The 12,973-nt window shown below is 39.0% G+C and overlaps 1 protein-coding gene across 1 annotated transcript in view; it reads right to left on the minus strand.

The window, feature by feature from the left end:
* Positions 1-12,973, minus strand: part of glra1 (glycine receptor, alpha 1) — a 184,333-nt gene that overhangs the window by 92,977 nt on the left and 78,383 nt on the right. The window lies entirely within an intron of this gene.

The raw sequence follows: 12,973 nt of genomic DNA on the forward strand, positions 1-12,973 counted from the left end.
AAAACTGCATAATACCCCTTCTTTAAAGAAGGAAGACTGACATATCATACCAAACAAACATTTGCTCCTCGCCTGCTTGAGCTGAATCAAATGTAGTAATTTCCTACTCTAATGAATCTAATGAATACAAATGAGAATCCAAGCAAATATTTAAAATTATTCCAGCATTATAGTGTATCTGGCCAACACCAATGAGCACTAAAAACAAAAAGGTAATTTTTCCTCAGAAAGTATTGAACAAGCTTTCAAGGGTCTGTGCCCTCAGACTGTGGGCCGTGTCCCAGTTCGCCAAAATGACCTTAGAATTACCATTGGAAGTGTGCGTCGAAGGGCAGTTACGGCGCGACAAGGGCTGTCCCATTTCAATGCACCCGACTGAATGCGCCCGACAAACTTGCCCTGCCCTTTCCAGCGTTTCCATGGAGATCAGCCGTAACCGAAGCGTGCATCCATGCAGACTTCATGCACTGCTATATCCCATCATGCACCGCGACTACGCAAAAAAGAGAAGAAAATGGAGTCCGCTGCGCAATACACATTCAAATGTTCGTACTGGTTTACCTCACCTACAACAGAGTGACATGAAACTGTTAAATCTGAATAAAGATATGTACAGGCCGTGTGTTTGCTGATTTAAAAGGAGGGGAGTTACATGGATTAAAGGAATGTGCAGTTATTGCTAGACAATAAGACATTATTATCATTAGAAATTATTACTGCAATAAGAATAATGTAAGAATGTTCGTTTCTATTGTAAGCGTCAAAGACCAAGAGACTGAAACATAAAGTCAGAAGAGTTTAATGAGTTCCACACAGGTAATGTGAACAATGAAGCAACGTACTTTCAGGAAAGGATAGAACAGAGTCCTGAGATGTGCACAAAATCTTCATGTGTTCCGGTACATTCCATAGGTCTGCCCCTGGTGGGCACATGTCATTTACCTTGATATAGCACTGGACTGCTAGAAAATACTTTAGAATAATAAGATGAAAAGAACTGGCATGACATAGAAGGGAAACCGTGCCCTCTACTGTTATTAAAGTGGTGTAGCCACTGGCCAAAATACTGAACCGTTAAACTGCAATATCCCACTATATGTACAACTAATCAGTGTTCTCTGGTTTATAGACTATGAATGTAAAAATGATACTGTTACCTCTGTCTCTGTTATTACGTTTTCACAAGGTATATTTTGTTTAAGTTATGAAGTAGCTACAATTGAGAAAAAAATCACCTTGAACGTTATATTTGCCTATTGATATTCAATCTAAACAAAAAGAAACAGCTGCGACGACGACATCTTGACTTTTCTTCTATTAAATAATAAATAATTAAAAATAACGTACGTAATGTACATATCAAACGTATCGTACGCTCAAAGACAGCGGTGGAAGTGCGGTCCATGGTGTAGGCCTGTCCCACTTCAGCAAGATGGCAGCTACACTGAGGAGGACACATTCTTGTCCGGAACCTTCAAACTACACTGTGAGGAGTACTTTGAAGGGATCTTTCAAAAGGTGCCCCTCCCACCCCACCTGCTCATTTTCTCTCTCTCTTTCTCCTTTTCACATCCTCTCTCTGCCTCTCTCTTTCTGTGTCATTTTGGTGAAATTGCCTTTGTTCTGACCTCTCCAAATTAAAATAATCACAATTATTGAACCCTCAGTAGTAAATGCACAAGTTTGGGGGCTTTGTAAAGGTAACACCCTATAGTTTTACCCACAGGTGTCAGAATCACTGTAAGTTTGTCTGCTGAGCATTTATACACTTTGGAACACACATAAAAAAAAAAAAAAAATTCTCATTCTCGCCAAATTTTTTTTGTGAAAATGAAGGTGTAGAAATCTGCAGTAGGTAGCTGGGGCGAAAAATACACTATATCTCAACTGACAAGATTGTTGACCACTTACATTTCAAATTTGAGGTCAATACCTATAAAAATGAGAGTTTTACAATCATTTTATCATGAGTAAGTCCAGGCCTCTCCAAACCTATCCGAATGAAGACATTTGGAGAACGTTTGGAAAAAGTGCAATAACTTTTGAATGTTTCAACCCACAGACATCAGTGAGGGCTCTACTGAAAACTCACACTTAGAGGAATCTGTATCTGCTCACCCAGCTGCTTTATTACTGTACATTTATATATCATATCAAAACACAATATAAAATGTATATTTGTATATAAAATACAGTCAAAACAAGTACTATGGCTCAAAAATAAATATATATTTACAAACCACACACTGCAAACAATCAACAAACACACACACACTTCAAAATGTAAACAAACACACACTGGAAACTAAGAACACATGATTGTACAGTGAGACAGTCATTCTGCAACAGTGGCTCAGTGGTTAGAGCTTTGGTCCCACTTTGGTCGGACCAATTTCTGTCATCCTTAGTTCTGTCATTGTGTCCTTAGGCAAGACACTTCACCACCAAGTGGTGTGTGCGTGATTTTTGGTGGTGGTCGGGGGGGCAGAATGGCATTAGCTAATGCTAATGATTACACATGATACACATTTGACCCACGATTAAGTTAATAGCAGAATAACCCACGCTTACCGATCAGGAACAGCATCCAGTCCATCAAAACATCAAATCAAATTACCTCTTGGAATAGAATCTGACGAGAGTCTATTGAACGTAGTCACTGAACGTAGTCACTATAACCAAGATGGCTGGGACCGTGTTAGGGGAAAATCCTGGTCCGGGACCAGGTGGCATTAGGCCCGGTCGACTAACAATAGACTAGGTTCTATTGTTGGCCAGAGTTGGACTCTGAGGGTGTGAAGAACATCCTATGACTAAGACACGGTTGGACCGTGTGTGGGGTGTGGAGCCCTGGGTCCGGGACCCACTCAGCTGAGCACTATTGAATAAACCGGTAGGGACAGAACTTCTTCTTCTTCTTTTTGGGTCACTGTGGGTAGCTTGGGTCTCTGAATCCTTATCTTTTAGCCTTTACCACATAGAGTATTGGCTGGAGTAGAGACTACGTAGGCTGCATTTGGGGGTGGAGAAAATAAAGGCAAAAAGCCCGGGGTGTAGGAGTGTCGGGTCTTTAAAACTAAAATCACATATCCTGCTAGAACCCCCACCCCGCACAGACGCTTCGGCCTCTGCGTAGAAGCCTGGGTGGACAAGGGTAGGTCTAGGGGGATCTCTGTGGTGAAAAGTTTGGATCCATACATTAGGCTTATGTATACAGGTTTTATTAACATTTTCATTCCCAATAGACCAAATTACAGGTGTGTAAAACAGACTAAATGACAAACAGACTGACTTGAAGTGGTGGAAAAGCAGTTGCGGTTTTACTCAATTAGGATTTTGGCTATTTACTCTCAAGTAAATTCTTAGTGAATAGTTCCTTTAGGGTGAGTCTTATCTCTCCTGCCTATCATACCCCCTTTCTCAGCTATACACCCCCTCCTTTCTTTCAACCCTACCCGCACTATCTCCCATTAGCATTTGCCTGTGTTCCTCTCACCTGAAGGTCAAATTAAGAACCTTTTCCACCACTAGACAATGGACGATAGAGGGACGAAGTTTACTCCTGCTACGACGAAAGAGGCGTGTACTAATGCCTTAGATTTACTTTTGTTTGGGACAGAGGATAGAAAGAGGAAGAAGGTGAACGAAAAGTTGTGGTATGTGCGTAAAGGACTTGCAGATGAGAGGTTTGATAGGACAGTGTTGAAGGATCCCGGCAGGGGTCGCCAAAGGGTGCGTGAACGTGACGTCACACTGCTTTAATAATGCTTAAGGTAGTTAATTAAAATGTTATGCTAAAGTTATGAAGTAAATATGACTGATTTACCGACTTATCTATATCAACCTGCTAAATTTAGACTCATCTGCTAAATGTGTATTTGATCAGCTTTGCTTTATTCTTTTATTTGATACGCTTATGATATTATGATTATTAAAGGTGCCTAAGTTACTCAAATGGTTAAAAGAATGTTTTGACTAAAAGGTCCTTATGTATGTGCTAATGTTGCTAGTTTATGAAGTTGCTTTGTTGTATCTTTAGGACTGCATTTATAGCTTGTTTTGATTTTATGATGCATTTAAGTAGCAATCTGATGCTAAATGATTTAATGGTACATTATAGTATAACCAAAGTACCTTTTGTTTTATTTTTACTTTTATACTTTTATACTTTTTATACTCTTATTCTTATTAAAATTTTGCTTATACTTGTAATAACAAGGTGATAATTGTAAGATCAATGTTTGACAGTATGAACTGGGCTGGCTATAACTGACATTGAATTAAAAGCTTAAATTTGCTCTAAATTGAAGTTAAGACAAAGTTCAAAAGTTCAGTTGAGTTTAAGACAAGTTCAAGACACATCTGCGCAAGTGCAACTCTACAGTTCACTGAGTGCACAGGGTCATACCATATTTGTAATAAAGGGGAGGTACCTCGTGGTCAGGCCATGCTTGCTGTCAAACACTGATTGGTTCTTGAGATTTGGAAAGCCCCTTGTAACTGTATATAAGCTGTGCTCATTCTGCAAGCAAACGGAGATCTCTCTGACGTGGAGACTTTATGTTTCTCACTCACTGACGCTTCTCCGAGGTCTTTTTGACGTGGAGACGATACGTCTCTCACCCAATTAGTCACCTCTAGTGCTTGCCACCGATTGGGTGTAGGCCATTCAATTCTTGGAAACCTAGGAGTAGAGGTGGGACCCGCCTGTCTACCATTGAGACAGTTGCCAGAATCTCTCACGAATCCAGGACCATATTGAATTGTGCCTCAATTTGTACCCTCGACTGAATGGGTGTAGGTCGTTCGATACCTGACAAGTCTGGATTAGAAGTGGGACCCGCCTGTCTACCATTGAGACAGTAGCTAAAATCTCTCACTGTTCCAGGTCACATTGAACGTACCTGAATTTGAACCCTCGGTTGAACTTCGCTTGGCAATAAACACACAAAAAAGGCATTTACTGACTATACCTCATTTTTGTCTCCACACTTGATCTCCTCTACTTTTAGCTAGACCAAAAATTTAGTAGTTTATAGATCGATTCGCAGGAGACCAGATCTTCAGAAGGTAGGTCCTCACACTTTCTTACACTTTTCTGGGCTGGTCCTGGTCCAAAATTGGGAGGTAAAAGGGTTTTAAAGGGGTTATCAATACGGGTCATCGGGTGTCTCTCCCTCAGGTAAAAGTTGTTAAAGTTGCTCTACCACTGCGGTGATTCGACAGACAGGACATGTCTCCAAATCCTAGAAAAGAACAATTGCTGAATATTCAAACGGTTGTCCATGCTGCTTGTGATTTCACTGAAGCTGAATGGGAGCAAAATGGCAAAAAATGTATAGGGGAGTTTCAAAAGAGAGTGGATATAGCCAGAAAAAATAAAGTTCTTTGCAATGCATACCTCCCCCACTTAACAAAGGGGGCAGGTTTTAACATAACATACACCACAGTGACGCCACAAATACAATTGGTGCAATCTAAAACTGAAAGGGACACGACCTTAGATAAGAAGGGGGAAGATGCATATCTCCCTCCTCCTTATACTGACCTTTCACCTTATAGTGAGGCCCATAAATTACTAACTCAAGCTACTAATTCACAAACTTGGGCTGTTACACCCCCAACACTGATAAAAACTAATGAATCCGAGCCAACACCACAATGTCCATTGGTATTAGTTAAAGCAGGATTAGTAGACATAATAGAAGAACCTACAACAAATAAAGCTATCGAAGTAGTAAACACGATGCTTGCTGATAATACGGAAGCAATCAGTAATGACAGTGCAGGAGGAGCAACATCTATGACAGGGCAACTGATTGACCCAGATGATGTTAAAACACTGAAATTTGTTAATGTAGCACTAGCACTGAAGGCTCAATAACTCCTACACCCACTGAATCAATAAGAAAAACAATACAATTTGGAAGTGATGATAAGCACTCTCAAAGTTCTACACTAGAAGAGGTTTCTAGTAAAATAAAAACAAAAATAGATAAACCATTGTATGAGACTTCGTTTACAACTGATGTTAAACCTAAATTTACAAGGCCAAAAGGTTTACATATTGGTGATCTACCAAACACAGGTTATGATAGAGTTCCAACTGACCTTTTGTCCCCTCCTACATGGGTCAGGCATGAAAGATCACCATACTCTCAGAATCCTGCACTCTTTGAACAGTTTACTCATCAGAAGTATGCATATAAAAAGAAAAAGCAGAATGTTTTAAACTCATCTGACAGTAATGATTTATTTGAGCATTCACATAAACTTTAGAAGAATTTTTGTTTAATTAGATCATGCTGAAATTTAAGTAAACAATTCAAACCATGTCTTTATAATTATTGAAAATTCCTCACTTTAACTTTAGGATATTGTAAATATAGATACAGATTTCTTAAGCAAACTGTTTACACATTTTTTGAGGTGAAAATGAACAACTTGTCCATGCAAGTTGGAATAGACTTTGAATAGATTTTAGTTTTGACTGAAGTGGATTTGAGGTGGGTCTTTGGCCTGTTGTGTCTGGGTGGGCGTGGTCCGAGTGCAGTGGCTCTCTGGGTGCATCGCTCCAGCTCTGAACTGAAAGGTCACATGACCTGGACTGGCTCTGCTCTGCTGTTGTCTAAAGACTGTCTAAACATGGCTGCTGCATCACTGAGAAACATGAACTGAACTAAAACCAAAGAAAGTAATGCTGGCTCTGAAACTCATCTGTGGACTGGGCTCCTCCACTACTGGTCACATGACAAATGCATGAACTGAATCAAAAGCTTCAAGTGCTCTGCTGCTTCTCTAAAGGCACCATAAAACTGTCTCTGCTGCTGCGTTTGGGCTGTGTTTGCCTGGGCACTTATGACTGGATCCTGTTCTCGGATCCACACAGTCAAATATTTTGTTTTTAACCCAATTACAAAATTTAGAAGTGTATTCATTTGTTTGAAACAGTTTTGCTCCATTCCTGAAAATAATCATTTACCAATATAACATTATTTAGGCTGTTTCTTTTCATTGTACATCAGCGCTGTTGCACTGGGGCTTCTACATAATGCATATGCAACATATTTGAAACGACATTCAGAATGGCCACAGTTAACAAAATTAGAAAAAAAAGTTTGGAAAAAGTATACTTATACACGTGCACCACAAGGTTATGTGCGCTCTCCGGGGTATTTTAATCAGGCTTTGAAAAGAGACCTTACTGACCTTTTGCTTCCAAGTGGTACAGTTCTTATACAATATGTAGATGACATCCTCATAGCCTCCCCTAATGAACAGGACATTCTCACCGCAACCCACTCCACTCTTTTACGATTGGCTGAGAAGGGGTATAAAGTTAGTAAATCAAAATTACAATTTGGAAGATGAAGGGTTGTATTTCTTGGGAGATCAATTTCAGGCTCATCTTCCTCAGTTTCAAACCAACATCGATCTACCATACTCCACCACCCTAAACCTAAATTAGTAAAAGACATGTTATCATTTTTTAGGTTTAACAGGCTTCAGTAAGAACTATTTACCTGAATATGTCAACCACACAGCCCCACTAAGAGCACTAATAACTGAGGCAGGGCCAAATAACCTTTCTGCTCAATTAAACTGGAATATTAAAGCAGAGGAAGCATTTATTTCCTTAAAACAACAGATGGCATATTCATGTGACTTGGCTGTACCAGATTATACCTTACCTTTTCACCTAGATGTGTATGAGAAAAATGGAGTTGGCAAAGCAATACTTTATCAGAAAAAGGGGGACGGTGTGGCAGGTCAATGTAAAGTGCTTATGTATCATAGTGCTAAATTAGACAATATAGAAAAAGGACATCCACCATGCACACAACATGTAGCAGCTATATCTATGGCCATAATTAAAGCAGCACACATAGTGAAATGTCATCCTCTAATCATATATACACAACATGGAGTAGCAGCTTACTTACAATCAGTAGCTTTTACACTCTCAGAACAATGCACAGAGAAAATCAAACAAATACTAGATCAGCCACATATTACATTTGAAGGCACAACCATCAATATGGCAAATGATCTAGGGACAGGGACACTGCACAACTGCGCTGACATAGCATGACTAGAAATGATTCTAGTACCAACATTGTATACAGAACCACTGCAGAACCCACAACTAATGCTGTTTTGTGATGGATGTAGCTATAGAGATAACACAGGGAAAATTAGAACATCATATGCAGTAGTGAAAGCCACTGGACAAAAGTTTGAAATAATGGAAGCTAAATAGATACTTATGCCAGGGGCTTGAGCACAATTAGCAGAAGTCATAGCTTTAACCAGAGCATTGCAATTAGCTAAAGATCAAACAGCAAATATATATTCTGATTCTGCTTATGTAACGCATGCAATACACACTGATGCCCCTCATTGGATGCGTAAGGGATTCATAACCAGCACTGGACAACCTATTAAACATCTCAAAGAAATGACTGAATTGATAGAAGCTGTTAAATTCCCATCTGAAGTAGCTGTATTAAAATGCAAGGGCCATGCAGAGAGAACAACACTTATAGCTAGAGGGAATGAAGCAGCAGCAAAAAAGGCAGCAGGTTATAAGGGACCTCCAAGTAAAAAGTATATGTGTGTGCAGATGGATGAAGATAAAAATTCAGTGAAGTTGACAGAGCAGGATATTATTGACTTACAGACTCACGCAGGACCGTATGAACATAGTGTTTGGACTGATAAGGGTGTGAAGAAGGACGAAAAAGGACTTTGGCGCTATCATGACGGATGTTTGGTTGAAACTAGCAGACTATTGAGCATATTATCTACAGAAGCTCATAAGCTAGGACATATTTCAAAAACCAAAACTATTTCTTTGCTTGAGCTAACATGGTGGCATCCACACATGGCAGATATCATATCTCTTACTGTGTATGAATGTGACACTTGTCAAAAATGTAATCCTCGAGCGGCCATTAAAGCAGCCATGGGAACATTTCCTGTTCCAGACGGCCCATGGAAACACATTGTAATTGATTTCACAGACATGGGTCCCTCAAATCGATGTAATGGTTACAGATACCTATTGGTATGTGTAGACTCTTTCTCAAGATGGGTCGAAGTTACCCCAGCAAGGAGAGAGACAGCTAATTCAGTCATTAAGTGGCTGACAAGAGAATTTGTTCCTAGGTATGGGTTTCCCCGTACCATCAGATCCGATAATGACACACACTTTTGTAACAAAAATATGACAGCAGTGTGTGAATATTTTGGTATAAAACAACATTTTGGAACAGTCTTTCACCCACAATCCCAGGGCCTGGTTGAAAGAGCAAATCGCACATTGAAAAGCTATCTAGCTAAAATCATGAACTCCACCAAAATGACGTGGCTGGATGCCTTGCCATTAGCGCTGATGGCAATGAGATCCACACCACATAAACATCTCAATCTCTCTCCACATGAGATCTTAACTGGGAGAAGGATGGACGTTCCTCTCCAACCTGATGTGTGTGTACCTAGAAATGACCAAGACCATGAAATCTCTGACTATTACAAAGCATTAACTAATTTAAATTTAGTTTTCTTCCAACAGATCGTGCAATACACTTAGCACTTTAGAACTTGTGCAATACACTTAGCACTTTATAACTCGTGCAATACACACAGCACTTTAGAACTCGTGCAATACACACAGCACTTTAGGACTTGTGCAATACACACAGCACTTTAGGACTTGTGCAATACACACAGCACTTTAAAAGTTGTAGTAACCCTCCTGAGTTTATGTTTTTGACTTGGCTTCTGTCCTTTTTCTGTATTTGACTGTATTTTGTGTATGTGGTATTTTATGTTAAATGTGACTATCAACCTGTCCAGGGACAACAGATGGAAACTAGCCTGTGGCTAAAATCTGGCATATTTACATATGTATCTTATGTTCATTAATATGCACTGTCCCTTTTCTAAATAAATAAATAAATAAAGATCCTGAACCTGGAGACCTCCTCTGAGTCAACTTTGGAAGACCCAATCAAACCTGGTGATTGGGTACTGGTGAAAAGTATTAAACCTAATTGGACTGAACCCAAATTTGTAGGTCCTTACAAGGTACTTAACAGTCGCTTGAGGGCTATTAGAATCGCAAAAATTGACAAAGCCCACAAAAGTAAAGTGAGCCACTGGATTCACATCCACACACAGCCCAACTTTCTGAACGCACTCTGAAACAAATTAGAACTGATTTGGCCGAACTTGATTCTTGTTAATTATGACTGTGGCATTGTATTAGTACTCTCAAAGAGATACTACATTAATTGTAATGCGGATGCTGCATTATTTATTTATTTATTTATTTATTTATTTTTCCCTTTACATGTTCCTATGAAATAATCACACAATAACACTTACTAACACTTACTAACTAATTACTAACAACTAACCAATAACAGTTTTGGGCTTCACAAAATGTTTATTTCAGCAACAGTAATTTGACTGTTCTCTTGCAGCAGAGGACAACAAAGCCAAAATTGACACAATTTAATTTTAGTTTTTAAAACTGGATTGTGTGAAAAAAGGTGTTATCATTTAGATAATGTCCCATTAACTATAAGATTGCTAACCAAGTTGCTGCAGGTTTCAAATCTATTCTTTGTTGGTGGTGTACCATTAATAAAAATGTAGATAGAATTAATTATATTCATTACAATGTTATGTATCAGGCCAATACTGTAATTATTGTAATTACTCCTATTACAAGAAGAACTACATGCTAATACATTAATGACCTACCAAAATCCTATTGCTCCAGACATGCTTTTAGCTGAAAAACAAGGTGTATGTTCACTCTTTGGTAACCAGTGTTGTACAGTCATACCCAACAACACTGGCCCTGTTGGGCCTCTCCAAGAACTTTTAGATAAAATGAGAGATCACTCAGACCAGATGCTTACCGCCTCTGGAATTAATGATATAATAGGTGATTGGTTTTCTAATACCTTCGGTAAATGGAAAACTTTATTTCTCTCGCTTTTCACTTCTCTTAGCATAATTCTAACCATACTGATGGTCTGTGGCTGTTGTTTCATCCCTTTTGCTCGTACTATGGTTGAAAGGTGTGTGACTACAGCTTTTTCTAAAGAAGTTACTGCTGCAAAACAAATGGCACTACTTCCTATTTCTTCTAACACCCCTCCTCCTATGTACATCACAGTTATTTCTGACTCTGAGACTGAGGACATTCAGTATAAAAATACTATATAATGTTGTTTTGGGAAATTCATGTTTTTGATTTTGGGTTGGTTTAATAATAGCATAATCATGTACAGTACTGTGGGTATATGTGGTGTCTTCGGACGGTTGCCAGGAGCGGGGCCACAAAATGTCTTTTCCCATTTAAGTCAGAAGGTGAAAAAATGTCAATACTATAATAAATGGGTTTTTAGATTTTGTACCCATAAATCCACATACTTTAATTAAGCAAAATTATTTTCATTTATTCTACTCATGAATGTGTATGCTTTTGTTATTATCCTTAGTATTATACTTGCTTAAATTTTTAATTTCTTCCATTATTATTACTTGTTGTAAATATTACTTTTTATTTTTCATAGTTGGGTTCACACCATGTAGCATGGTGTGAAAAGGGGGAATTGTAAGGTATTTTTTAACAATGTAATACTACCCCAGATGCCTGTAGCCCTATTCACCAAAGACTGTGTGACCCCACCCTGAGAGGGTCATAAAGCAATCTGCGAGCACTGGGGCCAAGAAGATAACACCTATGATCAGGGCCACTTCCTATCTGTAGCCCTGTTCACCAAGGACTGAGTGACCCCCACCCTGAGAGGGTCATAAAACAATGAGATTGATTGACTTAAAAACGCACATTGTGGGATTTTGCCAAAAGGTTTTTAATGTGTAACCACATGTTGCCGAGAAGAAGATCCGGCTCACACACACGCACCGGGAGGCCTATAAAAGCTGGAAACACAAACATCTCAGGACTCTCTTCCTATCCTTTCCTGAGAGTCCAGTGCTCCATTGTTAACTTTACCTGTGAGGAACTCATTAAACCCTTCTGACTTATATTTTAGTCTCTTAGTCTTCTTTGACGCTTGCACCAGGAATGAACATTTCTTACAGCCTGAAACTGACAAAAGAAATGCAGAGAAGTGACGGAACAGATTTCACTTTCCTGCAGCAGATTGGACATGGAGGCTCTAACTTCCTTTGTGGACATAATTTCTTGACTGGATTATATTCTCTGGACCTTTACGGAACGAATGAGACCAACTTTGTGTGAATATGTTGATGTTTGACAGAGCGCTCAATGGTAAGTGAAGTCCAAATCCACATTTCTGACTTCTCTGTAAAAACGGCTTTCCTGTCAGCACTGTGGTGATTAGAGGTGTAAATGGTTTACATATTCAGAAAGATGAATGCCGTAGCTTTCATTTGATGTGTAGATTGTTTGTGTGGGTGACGGAGAAATACACGTACATTGCTGTAAAGTTGTAACATAAAGGCGAGGCCGTCGGAATGCTAAGTGGTTAACAGTGGGTGTAATTGTTCACTCTGAAAAATAACTGGTTTCACTTCAGTTTCATTTTGGTTTCGTCTAAAATTCAAAAACTGATGCTGAGTGTTTAGACATGTCCACGCCTCATGGAGCTACTGCCTTTACTGAGAACAGGACTTAAAAGCACATTTGCATAACAATTTTTATATAATTACAACAACAATACAACACAGAAAGCCTCCTGAGGAAAATACTAGGCAACTACACACAGACTCTAAACACTTTCTGAAGCTATTGTGAAAAATTGTTTCACTTTTGTTTATTTATACTGACAGAGAATATGTTGAACTTTGTGTCAGTTTTTGTTTCATGTGGATAGGACCAGTAATTAAAGAGATATTCACCATAAACCAAATATTGTATGAATGGACTTTATTGTGAATTGACCTTTTAGAGGTTTCTGCTATGTTACAA

The sequence above is a fragment of the Periophthalmus magnuspinnatus genome, chromosome 10 (genome assembly GCF_009829125.3).
Source record: "Periophthalmus magnuspinnatus isolate fPerMag1 chromosome 10, fPerMag1.2.pri, whole genome shotgun sequence".
NCBI lineage: Eukaryota > Metazoa > Chordata > Actinopteri > Gobiiformes > Gobiidae > Periophthalmus > Periophthalmus magnuspinnatus.